This window comes from Mobula birostris, chromosome 3 (assembly GCF_030028105.1).
Source record: "Mobula birostris isolate sMobBir1 chromosome 3, sMobBir1.hap1, whole genome shotgun sequence".
NCBI lineage: Eukaryota > Metazoa > Chordata > Chondrichthyes > Myliobatiformes > Myliobatidae > Mobula > Mobula birostris.
The window spans coordinates 198,271,711-198,293,544 of NC_092372.1; positions in this window are offsets into that span (position 1 = coordinate 198,271,711).

A 21,834-nucleotide genomic window follows, 5' to 3' on the forward strand; every position below is an offset into this window, starting at 1 on the left:
TACTCTCCCATCAGATTCTCCCTTCTCCCTTCTTCAGCCCTGTACTTCTTTCACCAATTAACTTCCCAGCTCTTCACCCCTCCCCTACCCTCAGTTTCACTTATCACCTTATCTTTCTTCATCCCCACTCCCCCACCTTCTAACTCTCATCAGTCAAAACCAGTGCGGATTTTTTTTTGCTTAATGCGTTTTTTCTCTCTCTGCTGGGTTTACACTCCTTGCTCACCAGAAAGTACCAGAGGCACAAGCAGAATTAGCTGCTTACCAGTTTCAATGCTTGTTGACATTAAGGTTTCTGATTAACCACTGTTCTCAGATGTGTGCTTTGAAGTTAGGTAGCAAAATCTAGGGATTCACAAACTAACGACATCTCTCCTAATCCCATGATTTAGCCAGCTGAGTTGCACATTAATAAAGTGTGTATCATTAACATGCTATTATTTTTGAAGAACTCAATCTGCACACAGTCTGCTGAAAAGTAGCGCAGATTTTATTTCTTAGAAGTGGAAGCATTTTAGTAGTCTACAATTTACTTTCTCGATCATGCATGTGCTCATCAATGCATAAAGAGGGATGCCCCTTTGGAATAGAGATGAGGACACATTTTTTTATCCAGGCTGGTGAATCTGAGGAATTCATTGCCATAGAAAGCTGTGGTGGCTAAGTCATTGGGTGTACCTAAAGCAGAGTTTGATAGGCGCTTAATTAGTAGGTGCATCACCAGTTGAGGGGAGAAAACAGAAGAATGGGTTGAGAGGGATAATAAATCAGCCATGATGGATTGGCGGAGCAGACTTGATGGGCCAAATGGCCTAATTCTGCTCCTACCATATGTCTTACAGTATTATAAAAAATGCCCACATTTGCTGGTTTGTTGAAGGTCAATCTCGAATGATCGCAGTTTCCGTTGACTGCGTATGATCAATTTGATGGTATTTGAGACCTGACCACTTGCAGTAGTTGTTATGAAACCTTAATCATGTTAGTGTTGCATCTTCAACTGCACAAATTTCTGAGGAAGCTTTGTATAGATGAAATAAAAAGCAAAAGTGATCTTTAAGGAGTGGCTGATAAATCAAACTAATCACGATTAGATGTAAAATGACTAACCCACACCATAATCTGACAGTACGAGCTTTTTGTATTTGCCTCTGGTGTTAGATACAGTGCAGATGACTCATAGTAGTGGTTTTGTGCACACACATTTTTGTCTGTCCTCCCTTAAACAATCCCAGGAATATTAAATGTTCTCCCTCTAGGCCAGTAAAAAACCTACCATGAAAAATGCAATATCGTGGAAATGCAGGATAATTGTCTTTATGTGCATTGGCACCAAATGTCCTTTATATTTACTGCCAGAGCAGCACTTGCATTCTTTGCTCTGTCCATGTCAGAAATGAATCTGAAATAAAATCCAAATTGGATAACTTTATTCCTTGACTCAACAGAATTCGGATAACCAGCTGAACAACTATACTTATTGTATGAATCCATACTTGCAGGCCTAATGCATAAATAAGCAGGCTGTATTTTCATGCCAAATTGTAACTGAAGAACGTCCTGCCTTCCTTGCTGTTATACATAAGACCATAAGATATCGGAGCAGAATTAGGTCACTTGGCCCATCGAGTCTGCCCCACCATTTCATCATGATCAATCCAATTTTCCTCTCAATGACAATCTCCTGTCTTTCTATTTCCCTTCATGCCCTGACCAATCAAGATTCTATCAACATCTGCCTTAAATAGACATTAAGACTTGGCCTCCATAGCTGTCTGTGGCAAAGAATTCCGCAAATTCATCACTTCCTGGCTAAAGAAATGCCTCCTCATCTCCATTCTAAAAGAACTCCCATCTATTCTGAGGCTGTGTCCTCTGGTTTTAGACTCTCCCACCATAGGAAACATCCCCTCCACATCCACTTTATCAAGGCTTGGATGGACATTGTTAGTTTCCACAGGGAGGCATCTGAAATCACACTTCCAAGAAAAACAATTTAATTCCTCTTCTGGGGGCATCATAGAACATAGAACACTGCCCTACATTAGAACATGTTTTATACTTCAATTCCTGAGGTAAATAAAAGTTAATATCATCACGCAGATACTTAGAGTTTGTGCCATGTGGTTTAGAGAGGCTGAGATTTTATGATGCCACAGGCACTCTGACATTTAACTTTTGTGTTTCTTCTGACCAAATAATAAATGATAACATCCTCTTCCTGATCCCCTCAATTCTCTCACCTGGAGTGCTGTGGCATTGTGGCTAATTTACAGGATTATTAACCAAAGGCTTCTTTTGCTAATGAGCTGCAGTCATTCGTTGAAATCCCACTAGGACAAGTGGTGAATTTACATTTAATTAATTAAGTTAATTAGGAATGAAAAGACTATTGTCTTTCCTTATTGCAGGAGATTACATCTGAAGCAGTTCCTGTAATGATCAACCCACACCGACAGGCCTATTCTGGGTCCCATACTGCTTGTCTGAAATGCTAATCATGAAATTGCTTAATTGTTACAAAAACCCATCTGGTTCTCTAATAGTCTCCTGTGAAGGAAATCTGCCACTGTTGCCTAGCTTGGATGAAATTGTATATTGCACAAAGAAATCTCGTATTATCATCTGGGTTAAAAACCTAAAACACAGAAGCAGGAAATGGCCTTCAGGCCCATTAAACACACTTCTCTTTTGAGTAAGATTATGACAAACCCTCTCTGCACATTCATAGAACATAGAGCATTACAGCACAGCCCACGATGTGTGCCGATCTTTTAACCTATTCAAATATCAATCAAAGATCTAATCACCTTAAAATTATGCCTCTTTGTATGAGTCATTTCCATCCTGGGGGAAGAAAAACTCTGCCTATCTACTCAGTCAATGTCTCTTATCATCTTGTATACCTCTATCAAGATTTTTCTCATTCTCCTTCACTCTAAAAAGAAAAGCCCTGAGGTTAAGAAGTGGACAGAAACGGGGGTGGCGGGGAACCTCGGGTCCACTCTGCTATTGAGTAAGCTTGTGGCTGATACTCTCCACACATTCCTGCCTGATCCCATATTTCTTGGTCTAGAGGATACTAAGGCAAACTTGATTCTGTCTGCATACCACATCAGCCTAAAGAGTCATCTAGAATGGGTTTCTTTGTCTCAGTTGCGTGTGGGGGCTCCTGAGAATTTCCCCCCTCCCTCACTCAGTAACTTGAATCTGCCATCCCTCAAAAGAGCTCTAAATATTGCTGCACACTGTGCAAAAAGATACGAATATAAATTGCAGCTGAACAATATTCGGCTCTTTTCTGAAGCTTATGCTTTGTACAGAGGGCTAACTTCTGCAGAAACTCTCAGCTCTTTGTTCTCCCACTAAACTGCAAACTGAGAACGGGGGATAAACCGATTGAGTTCTGTGTGAGAGCAGCTAGGAGAAGCCATGCAATCGTCAGGGTCCTGGAAAAAGGAGTGAGGAGAGGACTGTTAAGTGAACACCATAAAGTGACAGGTGTAGCTTGGACCCATGTGCGTTCCCATAGCCTCATTTATGATTTAGAAAAAAATATGTCAACATATGACAGAAGATGTGCAACTCATTCAAGTTGTACAAACAAGCAGTAGAGAGCATCCTAACAAGCTGTATCACCGCATGGTACTCCCATGCAATACACAAGAAGGAAGACCAGCCTGTTTACCTCTCACCCTTCTACCACCTAGTTAACCCTGCACTTCTTTCAGGTAAAACCATGAGTTGTTTGCACTTCTAACTTAATGAATTAGGTCATTAGGAAAGGAAAAAAGAATGATGAATGGAAGCCGGCGACTAATATCAAAGAGGATACTAAAAGTTTTATTAGGTACATAAAGGGTAAAAGAGAGTCGAGGGTCGATACAGGACCAATACAAAATGATGCTGGAGATATAATAATGAGAGATGCAGAGATGGCCGAGGAAATGAATACGTATTTTGCATCAGTCTTCACAGTGGAAGACAGCTGCAGTATACCAGACATTCAAGAATGTCAGGGAAGTGAAGTTTGTGCAGTGAAAATTACGACTGGTCTGAGGGTAGTCTGATGGTCTGAGGGTGGATAAATCTCCTGGACCTGATGGAGTGCACCCTTGGGTTCCGAAGGAAGTAGCTGGAGAGATTGCGGCGGCATTAACAATGATCTTTCAAGAATCGATAGATTCTGGCATTGTACTGAATGATTGGAAAATTGCAAATGTTACTCTGCTATTTAAGAAAGGTGGGAGGCAGCAGAAAGGAAACTATAGACCTGTTAGGCTGACATCAGTGGTTGGGAAGTTGTTGGAATCGATTGTTAGGGATGAGATTACAGAGAACCTGGAGGCACATGAAAAGATAGGCCAAAACCAGCATGGTTTCCTGAAAGGAAAATCCTGCCTGACAAACCTACTGCAATTCTTTGAGGAAATTACAAGCAGGGTAGAAAAAAGGAGAGGTGGTAGAAGTGGTGTGTACTTGGATTTTCAGAAGGCCTTTGACAAGGTGCCACATATGAGGCTGCTTATCAAGATAAGAGCCCAAGGAATTACAATGAAGTTACTAGCATGGGTGGAGCATTGGCTGGTCGGCAGAAAACAGAGAGTGGGGATAAGGGATCCTATTCTGTCTGGCTGCCGGTTATGAGTGGAGTTCCACAGGGGTCGGTGTTGGGACCACTGCTTTTTATGATATATGTCAATGATTTGGACTACGGTATTAATGGATTTGTGGCTAAATTTGCCAATGAAACGAAGATAGGTGGAAGAGCGGGTAGTGTTGAAAAAACAGAGAGCTTGCAGAGAGACTTATATAGTTTAGGGGAATGGGCAAAGAAGTGGCAAATGAAATACAATGTTGGAAAGGGTATGGTGTTGGGCACGTGGCCAAGTGGTTAAGGCGTTTGTCTAGTGATCTGAAGGTCGCTAGTTTGAGCCTCAGTTGTGACAGCGTGTTTGTGTCCTTGGGCAAGGCACTTATGGAACAGAGGCTATGAACACTGAAGGAACAGATATGGAGGAGAATGGGGAGCTGAGAAAAGGGAATGGCATTTTTACAGGTGACAGGGTGGGAAGAAGTACAGCAGAGATAGCTGTAAGAGTTATTATATGTACAAAAGATATCAGTAGAGAAGTTTTATCTCCAGTGATGGAAACAGAGAGATCATGAAAGGGGAGAAAAGTGTCAGAAATGGACCAGGTGAGTTTGAAAGCAGGGTGGAAATTGGAGGAAAAGTTGATGAAATTGATGAGCTCTGCATGGATGCAGGAAGCAGTACCAATGAGGAAGGTGCAGGACATGTGTATTCAGTATGGGTAGCTTTCAACCTGATGGCATGAACGCTGTTTTCGCTAAGATCTGGTAATTTCTTTCCCTCTCCCTTCCCTCTTCTTCCATTCCCCATTCTGGCTCCCCTCTCATCTCTTCTCTTCTCCTTACCTGCCTAACCCCTCTCTCTGGTACTCCTTCTCCTTCCTATCATCCCATGGTCCACTCTCCTCTCTGACTGGATTCCTTCTTATTCAGCCCTTTGCCTTTTTCACATTTCACTTCCCAACTTCTCACTTCACCACGCCCTCTTCCACCCACCTACCTTCCCCCTCACATGGCTGCACCTATCAGCTTCTAGCTTGTACTTCTTCCATTCCCCACCTTCTTATTCTGGCTTCTTCATCCTTTCTTTCTCGTCCTGGTGAAGGATCTCCGCCTATTCCTTTCCCATCCTGGTGAAGGATCTAGGCCTATTCCTTTCTCATCCTGGTGAAGGATCTCGACCTATTCCTTTCTAGTCCTGGTGAAGGATCTCAGCCTATTGCTTTTCTTAGGTGCTGCCTGACCTGCTGAGCTCCTCCAGTATTTTGTGTGTGTTGCTCAGTTTCCGGCATCTGCAGAATCTCTTGTGTTTCAGGATTGTTTCCATGCTGTATTACTCTATGCCCTCTTTGACCCCATGAATCTATGTGGTTTCTTTTATGTTGGAGAAACCAAATATCAATTTATCAACTGCTTTATGAAAGATCCCCAAACTGTTTTTAAGTATGTCATTGAATTTCTAGTCACCTATAACTTAACTTCTTTGGCTCCAATTCTGACCACTTTGTCTTTGGCTTCTTATATTGTTCCTATGAAGCTTAATGTAAACTTGAGAAACAATTACAGCCCTTAGGATTCAACAATTTCAGATAACCAGCCAAGCCAGTTCTGATGAAAGGCAGTATTCATCCTGTTTTCCTCTTTCCACAGATACTGTCTGACCAGCTGGACAATTGAAGCATTTCCTTTCATTTCCGATTTCCAGCAGATGCAGTTTTTAACTTTTATTAGCTATGATTCATGTGGATTATACTCCAACTTCTTCCATCATCAATCTGATGCAACTGTCACAGTGTCAATAAAACCAGCTTTCTTGATTGCAACACACAGATGCAGGTTGGAGGAATAACATCTCATAATCCGTCTCGGTACTCTCCCACCTGTTGGCATCAACATTAGTTTCTTTAACTTCTAGTAACATTTCCCCTCTATTTTCTACCACCATCCCTTTTTTATCCCTCATTCCTGTAGCACACTCTTCACTTCTCTTCCCTTTCCTTCCCTGTCCTCATGACCTGCCATCACTTGCCTCTGATTCCCCACCTCCTTCCCTTTATTTCACTGTCTATTGTCTTCTCCTATCAGATTCTTTCTTCTTCATCTCTTTACTTCTTCCACCAATCACCTCCCAGCTTCTTATGTCATTCTCTTTCATCTCCCTCCCCGCCCATTGACCTTCCCCCACTCACCTGGATTCATGTTCCTTCATGGTGACGGACAGAAATAGATACCATAAGAATAATGCTATAAACTGTAAATAATAACAACACACACAACATGCTGGAGGAACTCAGCAAGCCAGGCAGCATTCATGGAAAAAGGTAGTCGACGATTTGTTCCTCTAGCATTTTGTGTGTGTTGCTCAGATTTCCAGCATCTGCAAATTTTCTCTTGTTTGTAACTGTAAATAATATCTTGGCACTTCCTGTGAGATGAAATGAATTATCTAATCTCACAGTTCAGGGTAAGTGTGACCTCATTAAACTTTGTTTCTTGTAATTGGTGACATAATTTCAGTTATTTATCTTGCCTTTCACTGAGAGATATTCAAGTCAGTTCTCTTTATATTTATTTGAACGTGACCAATTAACCATCACTTGTGGGCTAATCTTTTCTGATAGTTTGGACCTCTACATGAAAGCTTCTCATTCCTGAATGATAAAGGAGCTGCTAGATATGAAGGGACATTATCACCACAAACTTGATTAGATCCTTTTGTTAGTGGACTATAACATGGGATTTATTTGCCAGCATTCTTCATTAAACACACCAAGTAACTATTAGGTCAATAAATAGTTCAGGAATATCAGTCTAATAATCTTGATGATATAGCCACATTTATCCCTGGGTCTAAGTGCTATCTGATTAGTCTAATAAACTGTCTGTCAGTGCTGTTAATGCCTCACCTACAAAATCGCCCAGGTACTCTTGTATAATAAAAACAGAAAATGCTGGAAATACTCAGTAGGTTAGTGCCCATCAGTAGGAAGAGAAAAAAGTTAACGTTTTGAGTTGGAAATCCTTCTGCTTTTATTTTAAGTTTCCAGCATCTTGAGTTGATGTTTAATTTAGAGATTGCTGTGTTCCTTAGTCATATCTCTAATTAAGCACTCCCTCTGAACTCCACCATTCATTCACGTAATTCTTAGACCTTGTTGTCGAGTCCACTAGCTGTTGTTGTTTAATGTGGGGACTCAATTGCTTGACTGAAACTATTGTTATGTTTCACTGGTCTGCTCTACTTAAGGAAGAAGTGTACTGCAGCTGCAAGAATGTGTTGTAAATTTTTGAGAAGAGATTCCGGGGGTGATGCATTGAGTAAAGTTCGAACCTATGAATACACAATTACTGAGACTTTTTGGCTGTGTGATGGAAGTGTTGTTGTAAAATTTTGGGAGGAGTGACATTCTGTATCCAGAAGAATATAGGAGATCTTCCGAACAAATGGTCAAGGAGGCCATGGGGAGCAAATAGTCAAATCCATGCAGCAGAGAAAGAGGCTATTCGGCCCATCATTTCTCCTCTGATCAGTGGGCACTCATGCTTATTAATCCTATTTTCCAGTCCTTGGCTGATTATTTAGTGACTGCTTCCGCCACTCTCTAGGACAGTGTATTCCAGGTACTTAACAATCTCTGGGTGGAAAAGGTCCCTTTTCAGATTCCCCTTCAAATATGGAGAAACGATTCAGAGTACAGTCAGAGTACGTAAAACTGTGGAACACTCTGCTTCTGTCGGCTACATAAGTCTAGGGAAGACAATCTCCGGCCAAACTTGTGAGACTGAGGCGCGAGCCCACCCTAAAACCCCCATTTGTGTGGATGCTATGTGATTTGTTACCCTGCTACAAATAAGTGCCGCAAAATAACAGACAGTACCCTGCATACAATAGCTTTGTAATTCTTAATTTGACTAAATGGTTAGTAAAGAAAGAGCAAAAAAAGAAAAGAGCCTATTTTAATGAAACAGCCCAATGTGCACAAGTTGGAGCTCATGGCTTCCCCTTCGCCAGTCCTCCTTCGATCTCACCCCGGGCTTCATTGAATCACAGCCCCACTCCGGGTTGAATCCTATGACCTCTTCTCTCCGGCATCTTCTGTCTTCATACCCTTAACAAAGGCCCCAAGCCCAACCTTAGTGTCCCTCACCAGAGAAACCTCCCCTTAATCCAGCCATCCTAACTAGATGGCACACAATTCTCCTGTCTCTTATCTTCAAACAAGCAGCCTGCAGAGAACAGTACAAAAATCAAATACAGAACAGCGTAACAGTAAAAAAAAATGAACCAGAGCATTACAACTGGAAGACATCAATTTTGGGCAAGTGGCAATGAGTAAGAGATTTCCCTATTGCTATCCCTCATAAGCATATATATATATATACCTCAATCTTTTCCCCTCTTAACTTCAGGGAAAACAAAGCTAGCTTCTCCAGTCTTTCCTCATAACTGAAATTCTCCATCCCAAGCATGTCCAGATGAAACAGAGTAAAACAGAGAATCAGGTTTGTTATCACCAGCATGTGAAGTTCAATACAATACATAATATAGAAGAAAAAGAAAATAAATAATCAATTACAGTATACATATAATGAATTGATTAAAAATTGTGCAAAAAGCAGAAATAATATACTGTATATTAAAAAAGTGAGGTAGTGTTCACAGATTCAATGTCCATTTAGGAATCGGATGGCGGAGGGGAAGAAGCTGTTCCTGAATCGCTGAGTGTGTGCCTTCAGGCTTCTGTACCTCCTACCTGATGGTAACAGTGAGAAAAGGGCATGCCCTGGGTGCTGGAGGTCCTTAATAATGGACGCTGCCTTTCTGAGACACCGCTCCCTAAAGTTGTCCTAGGTACTTTGTAGGCTCGTACCCAAGATGGAGATGCATAAACTTACAACCCTCTGCAGCTTCTTTCAGACCTGTGCAGTAGCCTCCCAACCCCCATACCAGACAGTGATGTAGCCTCACACATCAAAGTTGCTGGTGAACGCAGCAGGCCAGGCAGCATCTGTAGGGAGAGGTGCAGTCGACGTTTCAGGTCGAGACCCTTCGTCAGGACTAACTGAAGGAAGAGTGAGTAAGGGATTTGAAAGTTGGAGGGGGAGGGGGAGATCCAAAATGATAGGAGAAGACAGGAGGGTGAGGGATGGAGCCAAGAGCTGGACAGGTGATTGGCAAAAAGGGATACGAGAGGATCATGGGACAGGAGGTCTGGGAAGAAAGACAAGGTGGGGGGGGACCCAGAGGATGGGCAAGAGGTATATTCAGAGGGACAGAGGGAGAAAAAGGAGAGTGAGAGAAAGAATGTGTGCATAAAAATAAGTAACAGATGGGTACGAGGGGGAGGTGGGGCCTAGCGGAAGTTAGAGAAGTCGATGTTCATGCCATCAGGTTGGAGGCTACCCAGACGGAATATAAGGTGCTGTTCCTCCAACCTGAGTGTGGCTTCATCTTTACAGTAGAGGAGGCCGTGGACAGACATGTCAGAATGGGAATGGGATGTGGAATTAAAATGTGTGGCCACTGGGAAATCCTGCTTTCTCTGGCGGACAGAGCATAGATGTTCAGCAAAGCGGTCTCCCAGTCTGCGTCGGGTCTCGCCAATATATAAAAGGCCACATCGGGAGCACCGGACGCAGTATATCACCCCAGTCGACTCACAGGTGAAGTGTTGCCTCACCTGGAAGGACTGTTTGGGGCCCTGAATGGTGGTAAGGGAGGAAGTGTAAGGGCATGTGTAGCACTTGTTCCGCTTACACGGATAAGTGCCAGGAGGGAGATCAGTGGGGAGGGATGGGGGGGACGAATGGACAAGGGAGTTGTGTAGGGAGCGATCCCTGCGGAATGCAGAGAGAGGGGGGGAGGGAAAGATGTGCTTAGTGGTGGGATCCCGTTGGAGGTGGCGGAAGTTATGGAGAATAATATGTTGGACCCGGAGGCTGGTGGGGTGGTAGGTTAGGACCAGGGGAACCCTATTCCTAGTGGGGTGGCGGGAGGATGGAGTGAGAGCAGATGTACGTGAAATGGGGGAGATACGTTTAAGAGCAGAGTTGATAGTGGAGGAAGGGAAGCCCCTTTCTTTAAAAAATGAAGACATCTCCCTCGTCCTTGAATGAAAAGCCTCATCCTGAGAGCAGATGCGGCGGAGACGGAGGAATTGCGAGAAGGGGGTGGCGTTTTTGCAAGAGACAGGGTGAGAAGAGGAATAGTCCGGATAGCTGTGGGAGTCAGTAGGCTTATAGTAGACATCAGTGGATAAGCTGTCTCCAGAGACAGAGACAGAAAGATCTAGAAAGGGGAGGGAGGTGTCGGAAATGGACCAGGTAAACTTGAGGGCAGGGTGAAAGTTGGAGGCAAAGTTAATAAAGTCAACGAGTTCTGCATGCGTGCAGGAAGCAGCGCCAATGCAGTCGTCGATGTAGCGAAGGAAAAGTGGGGGACAGATACCAGAATAGGCACGGAACATAGATTGTTCCACAAACCCAACAAAAAGGCAGGCATAGCTAGGACCCATACGGGTGCCCATAGCTACACCTTTAGTTTGGAGGAAGTGGGAGGAACCAAAGGAGAAATTATTAAGAGTAAGGACTAATTCCGCTAGACGGAGCAGAGTGGTGGTAGAGGGGAACTGATTAGGTCTGGAATCCAAAAAGAAGCGTAGAGCTTTGAGACCTTCCTGATGGGGGATGGAAGTATATAAGGACTGGACATCCATGGTGAAAATAAAGCGGTGAGGGCCAGGGAACTTAAAATCATTGAAAAGTTTAAGAGCGTGAGAAGTGTCACAAACATAGGTCGGAAGGGATTGAACAAGGGGTGATAAAACAGTGTCGAGGTATGCAGAAATGAGTTCGGTGGGGCAGGAGCAAGCTGAGACAATAGGTCGGCCAGGACAGGCAGGTTTGTGGATCTTGGGTAGGAGGTAGAAATGGGAAGTGTGGGGTGTGGGAACTATAAGGTTGGTAGCAGTGGATGGGAGATCCCCTGAGCCGATAAAGTCGGTGATGGTGTGGGAGACAATGGCCTGGTGCTCCTTAGAGGGGTCACGATCGAGGGGTAAATAAGAGGAGGTATCCGCGAGTTGTCGCTGTGCCTCGGCAAGGTAGAGGTCAGTACGCCAGACTACAACAGCTCCCCACTTATCGGCGGGTTTAATAATAAGGTTAGGATTAGTGCAGAGGCAGTGGAGAGCAGAGCGTTCGGAAGGAGTGAGGTTGGAATGGGGACAAGGTGCGGTGAAGGCGAGACGGTTGATGTCCCGTCGGCAATTAGCGATAAAGAGATCCAGAGCAGGCAGAAGACCAGAGTGGGGTGTCCATGAAGAAGAGGAGGGTTGAAGACGGGAGAAGGGGTCATCGGTGGGGCTGGAAGAGTCCTTGCCGAAGAAGTAGGCTTGGAGACGGAGACGGTGGAAGAAAAGTTCCGCATCGTGGCGAACACGGAACTCGCTGAGGTGTGGGCGAAGGGGGACAAACGTGAGGCCCTTACTGAGAACAGAGCATTCTGCCTCTGACAGTTGAAGGTCGGAGGGGATGGTAAAGACCCGGCACGGATGAGAGCTGGGATCAGAGGGGGGAGGGGAGAGGCTGGGGGTGTCAGTGGAGAGGGTGAGAGGAAGATGGAGCCTCCGAGGGCCCAGGAGTTGACGGTGGGATCTGAGGAAGATGGGGCTGCGGAGTGGTGGTGGGGAAGGGGAGACGGGAGTCACAACAGCAGCACATAAAGACCCGGCCTGGAGCTCAAGGCTGGAATCTTGAGAGCTGGGATCAGACACAGGAGGGGGGAGGCTGGGGGTGTCAGTGGAGAGGGGAGGGTTGGGGTGAGAGGAAGATGGAGCCTCTGAGGACCCAGGAGCTGATGGTGGGATCTGAGGGAGACGGGGTTGCAGAGTATTGGTGGGGGAAGGGGAGACGGGAGTCACAACAGCAGCACATAAAGACCCGGCCTGGAGTTCAAGGCTGGAGTCGCAGTTGGTGGTTGCGCAATCGCAGTGAATGTGTCCATGGTCGTTGCTGGAGTCCGGGATTTGAATATGTCCTGAGGTGTTGGAGCTGCCGAGATCAGTGGCAGGGGCCGCAATCTGAAGTTCATGCCTGCTAGCGTCGGGGCCGGCAGGCTCTGGCGTCCGTGGATGTAGGATATTGCGATCTTTGCCTAACATGACAAAGTCAAAAAAACGGCGATTGCAGGCGTGGATCGCCGGGTGAATGAAATAACGGGTAGGACCATTACAGACGGCGAAGAAAGTGTCCCGAAGGTGTGGAAGGGTCTGGGATAGGGACACCAAGTACCTCCTCATGGCGGAGACAGTCGCCTTCAGAGCTTGACGGGAGAAGCGGCGAGAGGCAGAGTCAATAAAATGTGAGTACCTGGGATCCTCAGAAGGTCCAAATTGAGAGGCTTGGAAACGAATCCTAAAGCCAACTGGAGTAAGTTGGCGACGGAGGCACGTTCCAAGAAAGGATATGTGGCTGTGATAGCGAGTCTGAGTCAAAGTGTGGTCGAAAAGTTGAAGAGCCGAAGAAATTCGAAGAAGTGATGTAGCCTGTCAGAGTGCTCTCCACGGTACATCTATAGAAGTTTTTGAGTGTATTTGTTGACATACCAAATCTCTTCAAACTCCTAATGAAGTTTAGTCTCTGTCTTGCCCTCTTTATAACTGCATCAATATGTTGGGACCAGGTTAAGTCCACAGAGATCTTGACACCCAGGAACTTGAAGCCACTCACTCTCTCCACTTCTGATCTACGAGGATTGGTATGTGCTCTTTCGTCTCTCACCCTTCCTGAAGTCCACAATCAGCTCTTTCATCTTGCTGACGTTGAGTGCCAAGTTGTTGCTGCGACACTACCCCGCTAGTTGGTATATCTCACTCCTGTACACCCTCTCATGAACACCTGAGATCCTACCAACAATGGTTGCATCATCGGCAAATTTATAGATGGTGTTTGAGCTATGCCTAACCACATAGTCATGGGTATACAGAGAGTAGAGCAATGGGCTAAGCACACACCCTTGAGGTGCATCAGTGTAGATCGTCAGCGAGGAGGAGATGTTAGCACCAATCCGCACAGATTGTGGTCTTCCGGGGGAGGTACAGAGGCCCGGATTCTGCAACTTCTCAATCAGGATTGTGGGAATTTTGATATTAAAGGCTGAGCTAAAGTTAATGAACAGCAGCCTGACGTAGGTGTTTGTTTTCTAAAGCCGTATGAACAGCCATTGAGATTGCATCTGCCATTGACCTATTGTGGCAATAGGCAAATTGCAATGGGTCCAGGTCCTTGCTGAGGCAGGAGTTCAGTCTTGTCATGACCAACATCTCAAAGCATTTCATCACTGTCGATGTGACTGCTACCGGGTGATAGTTATTAAGGCAGCTCACATTATTCCTCTTAGGACTGGTATAGTTGTTGCCTTTAATTGGAGACTGGTATAATTGGAGATGGATGTGAGGGGAGCTCAAATTAAAGATTAGATTAGCTTTATTTGTCACATGTTCATCAAAGCATTGGAACATATAGTGAAATTCATCGATTGCGTGATCAACCAACTCAGTCCATGGATGTGTTGGGGGAAGTGTGGGCATGCTATGTTGCTTCTGGCTCCAACATAGCCTGCCCACAAGTTCAAGTTCAATTTTAATTGTCATTCAAACATGCACTCGTATACAGTTAAACAAGCCAGCGTTCCTGTGGGGCCAAGGTGCAAAACACAGTACATACAGTCACACACGGCACATAGCATAGCACATACAGTCACAAAAATGACATAAGTCCCTGAAGATTGATAGTGCATGGGATGTTGCCCTGGAGCCATGCTTCTGCAAGAACAAGCGTGCAGCAGTTCTTCATCTGCCATGGACAAAGGCAAATCAGCTTGTTCATGCTGAGTCAGCTGCAGGCGTAGACAGCCCAGCTTCCAGGGAGCGAACGTTGAAGAGCAGCACTGAGGAGAGAGCTAGCCCCCACTCCAGCACGGAACGCAGAACGCCCGCCGTGCCTCCCCTGGGTGGCTGCAACTTACAAACCTTAACCTGTACACCTCTGGAAACCAGCGCACCCAGAGGCAACCCACACTGTCACTGGGAGAATGTACAAACTCCTTACAGATACTGGCACTGTAAAGTGTTACTCTAATTGCTAAAGAATGTGGGGAGGATAAAATGGGTTAGGGTAGGGTTAGTGTAAAATGGTTGCATCATAGTTGATATGAACCCAGTCGGCTAAATGGTCTGTTTCTGGATGGTGTCTGTCTATGACTCTCTAAGTAGAGGTTTCAGGCCTCTGCAGATTTTGTGGTGCTGCTGCATAATAAGGCAAATCACAGAAATAGAACCACCAGCCAAACCTTTCATGAAGGTAACCAACACCCAGCTAACAGCAATGACTTGTATAGAAACATAATACAGTTGGATCTCAAAATTACCTTCCCCACAAAATATACTTCTAGCCCCCTGGTAAGCCTCAGGCTCGCTCAGCTCGCTTTCGTCTAGGGCGAACAGCCTTCAGCACCGCCAAACTGGGGAATTAAGTTTGTGTAGATGCTGTGTGATGTACCCCACCACGCCCAATAACAGACAGTACACCGTATGCGATTAAATGATTACACTTTATAACTCTTACTTTGACTATGTAGATAGTAGAGGAACAAAATGAGAACTGTTTAACTGTTTTAAAAAAAAAGAAAAAGGTGCCATTATTATTAACCAGTTCGTGCACACATCGTTGGAGCTCTTACAGAACTGGGTCCCCCTTCCTCCAGTCGACGTCCTCCGAACTCTGCCGACCCACAAATGGGGCCACCCTCGGTGATTGACCAAATGCTCTGCTCGAGTCTGTCCGTGTCTCCCCTCCTCGCCGAAGACCCTGGGCCTTGGACTCCCGCTTGGGGTCCGTTCCGTCGCCCAGCTTACAGCATCGTGTCTCCTCTCTCTATCCCCATCTGCTTTCTCCACAAAGCCCACAAAAACAATAGCTTACAGGCACATAAGAAAGAATAGCTTCTACCCCAATTAGTTAGCAAATTAATACGATTCACGTTATCAGTAAGTATAACCCAAACAAGCTACTATAGAGAACCACTGTCTCGGCAGTTAACATCACAGAGAAGCCATTTTTATTAGCCTTAGCAGTAATATAAAAGAAGAAATGCCTTACATACTATTGGTATGAAGGTTAATAAGCAACTGAAGATGAAAAGATACCATAATTTAATCTTTATTACTTATAGCACCGGCAAAACTACAAAGAGCCACAGTAGAAAGAAAGGTAGGCCATGATACCAGGGCACTGGAAAGTACGTGTAAATCCTAGTTTTTTTTTCGCGGAAGGGACACATGACAGCCTAAATATAAAGAACATAGAACAGTACTGCACAGTGTGGGTCCTATGCCCCACGATGTTGTGCTGACCTTTTAGCCTATTCCACAATCAATCTAACCCTTCCCTCTTTCACAGCCCATATCCCTACGTTTTCCTTTTCTTGAACGTCCCTAAAGTATCAGCCTCTACCACCACCCCTGGCAACGTGTTCTAGGCACTTGCCACGCTCTGTGTGAAAAACCTGCCTCTAACAAAGAAAACTGATGGAAGTCCATAAGCAAGCACATTGTTCCGTGGAAACCTGACAGAAAGCTTCTATGCTTCAGGAAAAGTTGGTAAACAAGGCACATAAAGGCCTGCCTTTGTTAGCTGAAGCACTAAGTTCAAGTGTTAGGAAGTTATGTTGCAGCTTTATGAATTCTGGTTAGACTGCATCTGGAGGATTGTGTTCACTTCAGATCACCCAGTTATCGGAAAGATATGTAAGCGATGGAAAATGCAGAAAAGGTTAATCGGGAAGCTGCCTTGATTTGAGGGTAGATGCTAGAAGAAGATTTTGGACAAGCTTGATTTGTTTTCTCTGAAGCGATGGAGACCTGATTGAAGCTTATGAGTCATAAATAGAGGAGACAGCTGGTTTCTTTTTCCCTTGGTGGAATTGCCTAATACGAGAGGGCATTAATTTAAGGTGAGAGGAGATATGTTCAAAGGAGATGTGTGGAACAGGTTTTTGATGCTGGCAGCAGTACAGTACAGTACATTACACAATAATTACTGTAAGTTATAAGAAGAAATATATAGAAATAAATAGCTAGAGCAAAAATAGAGAGGTAGTGTTCATGTGTTCATGGACCATTCAGAAATCCAAAGAATTTGAAGTAGCAGGTGTATGGGGTTGAGCAGGATCAGCCTTGATGGGATGGCAGAGCAGATCTGATGGGCTGAATGGCCTAATTCTGCTCCTAGGTCTTATGGTCTAAGCTGTTCCTAAAACATTGAGTGTGTATCTCTGGGCTCCTGTACCTCCTCCCTGATGGTAGCTATGAGAAGAGGGCATGTCCGCTGTGATTAGGGTCCTTAATCGTAGATGTTTAAGGCATTGCCAACAGTGGGGAAGCTTCAGCCCATGATGCAGATGGGTGAGTTTACAACCCTTTGCATCATTTTCAGATTCTGTGCATTGGTACATCCATACCAAGCAGTGATGCAACCAGTTAGAATGCTCTCCCTGGTACACCTGAGAGTCTTTGGTGATATAATAAATCTCCTCAAACTTTGAATGAAATATAGATGCTGGAATACCATTTTTATAATTGCATCAAAACAATGGGCCCAGGATAGATCTTCAGAGATGTTGGCACCCAGGAACTTGAAACTGTTCACCCTTTCCACTGTTGATCCTTTGGTGAGGACTGGTATGGATTCTCTGGACTTCCCCTTCCCGGAGGACAGAAGGCCCGATTCCTATGTTCTAAATAAGTCCAGTGTCAAACTGCATGGGCTTTTACAGGGGTGAATGCAGCTTTTCCTGCATCCATCAGGTGGAACACTGCTGAACATGGAATCCACCATTTGGTAGTAAAATCACAGACCATCGTGCAGCTCAAGCAGCTTCTATTGTAGAAGAAGCAACTTTGATCTGTAAGCTGCAGTGGAAGCTCAAAATAGTGCCTTACAAGCTGTAGCCATCACAGCTCTCCCTGCACTTTTAAAAATTGATTCAGGAGTTTTCTTTGCAACTAGTTATTGGCCTCTGACCAATAAATGTCTCCTTCCTATGGGTCAATGTTTATTTTAATTTGTTCTACCTAAGATAAATTCATATAATCAAGGTTGAATTGAAACACTACCTTCTGACTCGGAGGGCACCAGAGAAAACCAAATCTTCTGACTAAATGCAAAGTTCCTCCATAGAGATGTGTTGATATGTATGTGTACAGATAAAAATGTATGTATAAACACTGCACTTGGTTTACCCCAGCTTCCTTTCACTCTGTAGCCAGCTGCATTATAACTACAGCCCCCTCCCCCCCAGTAGCATTCTAACCTTTACACCGTCATTCAGAGCAATGCCCAGGAAATTTTTCTGTCCAATATTAACTGTTACTGAACGCTAAAAATGTAGTTGCCTGATTCAACACATTTCCAGGTTGAAACGTTCACTTCATTTATTTTATTGTCTTTCACGATAAGCATTGTTGTTTGCTGATTATTTTCCAGCTATTTTGTTTTCCTGGCCTTGGGGAGGAAAGGGCAGAGACTGGATGTCTACAATGATCGGTCTCCCGGCTCACAAACAGCTTATGATTGGAACCCAGCTGTGATTCCTGGTACCGGACTCCCATCATGCCTTACAACTGATCATGACTCATTAACAGATCATCAAACATTCCATCAATGTTTATCTGTGCGAAATAAACTGAAGGAACAGTAAACACGGGTCAACCTGTGTAATTCTACATCACCTGTGATCATGTCAGGCAGCAGAAGAAGAAAATCAATAGGAAACTTGATCAGCGTTAACAAATGTTTAGCTTGCCAGGTCTTAAACATTAAACCAAACAAGCAAAAGCAAAGCTGTGGAGGTGTCTTATCTGAATAGAGTACTAAAGTAATCAGCAGTGCGCCATTTTTGTTGGCTTATGAGGTTTTTAGAATAATCTGAAATATAATCAGCAAATCCATCCAGTCATTACAACATAAACTCTGATGTGACTACTGAATGCTGGGTGAATAATGATTTTAATAAATAAGTATCTTCTGTCACTTGTTAAACCAATATGATATTTTGAACAGTAAAATTTACACTCAGACAGCAACCGGAGAAACAAAATTTTCAAGGCCTGACTGGATAAGTCTTGCTAAAAGCAGTGACCAGCCTTACTGAGAAATACTTAAAACACAATATGAGAGGTAGCTCCGTGCACACTGTGAGCAGTGACAAGCATGGTATACCCAACCACTGAAACTATTGGGTCAACAACTTGCAAACTAAAACTCTGAACATGTGACCTAATACTGCAGTGTGAACCACATCTTGCACTCTTAAATCAATGTGTCCAATATTTATTCAGTGAAGTTTAAATTCATAAACAGCTCCATCTAAAGTTTTAAGAGCTCAATCATTAGTTGGTGAGAAACTTTTCACCATAACAGAGACTTTTAATAGCAGATGGTATATGTTTGAGGTGAGGAGTAAGAGGTTTATTTATTTAGAGATACGGCGGGGAGCAGGCCTTTCTGGCTCAATGAGAAACACTGTCCAACAACTCACTACCTATTTAACCCTAGCCTAATCAGAAGACAACTTACAAAGACCAATTAACCTAACTGGTATGTCTTTAGACTGTGGGAGGAAACCAGAGCACCCGGTGGAAACCTACATGGGAATGACAAATTTGTATCTGAAGATGCTGGAATTGAACTCTGAACTCCAATGCCCCAAGCTGTAGTAGTGTTGCGATAACCTCTTTGCTGCCATGGCGCCCCACGGTAGGGATAAGCGGGGATCTGAGAAAATTTCCTTTATACCCAGAGAGTAGTTGCAATCTAGAATGCATTGTCTGAGAAGGTAGTGGAGGCAGATGCTTGTCCACCTGTTACAAACATTGGGAGGAACACTTGAAATGCCAAGGTCTATGGATCAAGTGCTGGTAAATGGGATTAGTACAGAATGGTGCTTAATGCTCAGCATGGACATGGTGAACTGAGCACCCTGTTTGTGTGTTGTCGGATATTTTGACTTCATGACTCTACAATCTGAAAGAATCCGGACTTTTGCAACAGAACGTCGAAAGCCATCTTTGCTTTCATTGCACTGATTCACATGCTGTATGGGTTTGGCAGCTTCTGCTTTTATTAATTTCTGCCATTTGCAGTTTCTCAGCTCGTTTACATTTTATAGTATGATGTTCCAGGTTAGCAAGTAACTCTTATCTGCCTAAAACTGGCTTGAATCAGCTTTTTTTTCTGATAATGATTTTTCTGAATATTTTTAAAGATCCAATCTGAAGAGAAGGCATTTTCCTAAGAGAATCTCATCTTTGGAACTGTCTAAGGCTATATTATGGTAATGATTGCAATGTACTTTGCAAATGACTGTAAAATTTGATTATTGATAATCTAGCACCTTCGAATAGTTCCACAAGATTGCATCTGGCTGTGATATTTAAGGCTCATTTATCACAAGGAATGTTGATAACTTGTGAACAAGAAGCTTTCTTCGCAACACATGTGATGATAGATGGCAAATACGTGCCATTGGAATGTATTTTTGAGGTAAGTTTGTTATATATTAGTACACAGCAGAATAAGTTTGTATGCTCTGCTACTTGTGCTTCTGAATATACACTCAGTGTCCACTTAACCTGCTGTACCTAATAAAGTGGCCACTGAGTGTATGTTTATGGCCTTCTGCTGCTCTAGTCCATCATCTCATAGTTCAAGGTTCAACCTGTTGTGCATTTAGAAATGCTCGAGGTACTCTTTCACACACCATTATTGTCGCCTTCCTGTCAGCTTGAACCAGCCTGGCCAATCTCCCCTGACCTCTCCATTTAACAAGGCATTTTCACCAACTGAACTGCCACTCACTGGATTTTTTCTTTTGTTTCTTTTTTAGCTTTCTCTGGAGACTCTTGTGCATGAAAATCCCAGGAGGTCAGCAGTTTCTGAGGTACTCAAACAATCCTGTCTGGCACCAACAATCAGTCCACAGTCAAAGTCACTTAGATCGCATTTCTTCCCCCATACTGATGTTTGGTCTGACCAACAACTGAACCTCTTGATTATGTCTGTATGCTTTTATGCATTGAGTTGCTGCTATATGAATGGCTGATTAGACGATTGCATTAGCGAGCAGGTGTACAGGTGTACCTAATAAAGTGGCCACATAGTATAGATTGCCTTAGTGCCATCTGTGAACAATTTTCTTCACATTCTGCTATATTACCAACAGCTATCTAACTCAAACATAAGAGCACAGGTAAGTAGGAAATAGAAAAAAAGAGCAACTCTTTCAAGCCTGCTCTCCCACTGAATAAAAGCATGACTGCTTTTCTACCTCATGATCACTCTTTCCACTTCCCCACGTCTCTGGATTCCCTTAATGCCCAAGCTTTTCTCAACTACAGCCCAAACTGACTCAACAAATGAGCTGGCATCTCAAATGGCACTGAGAGTTCCAAAATTACAGTATAACCCTGTGAGTGAAGAAATTCTTTTCCTCATCTCAGTTATTGTCAGTAGGGACCCCCCCCCCCCCCCCGCCACTCCAGAGACTTTAGCTTCTGGTCATGTGTCTCCCAGCCTTGCATTATCTCATCTGTTTTTAAGTCAGATATTAATCTCATATTATCTTAAACAACAAGCCTTTATCATAAATGTACTGAGCAAAGATGCCCATAATCATTCTATATTTGTGATCACTAATGGAGTCAGGGAGTTGTACTGTTGCAGAGATGGGCCGTTTGTCTCACCACATCCATGCCAATCTTTTTACTTACCTACAGTAATCCCATTTGCCTGAATTAGGCCTGTGTTCTATGGTTTGCCTATTCAAATGCCTTTTTAAATATCTTCTAAGCTTATTAATTGTATCTGATTCCATCACCACGTCTTGCAGTGAGCTCCAGGTATCAACCACTCTCTATGTAAAAACATGATTGTAAGATGCCCATAAAAATTCTTCCTTCTTATCTTAAACCATTTTGTTTTTTGATTTTCCTACTATGGGAAGAAAATTCGGAGGCTCGAAGTTTCAGACAGACGGACTCAGTGTCGGTTGTGGTCAGCTGCTTCCAAGGCATAGGCAAGTTGATGGTGCCTGGAGGTTTATGGCAGGAAGTTTCTCCCTTTTGTTGCCTGCTATCGGGGACTCGGGAGTTGATCGACCCGGGGACTTTGAGACTTTTTTTT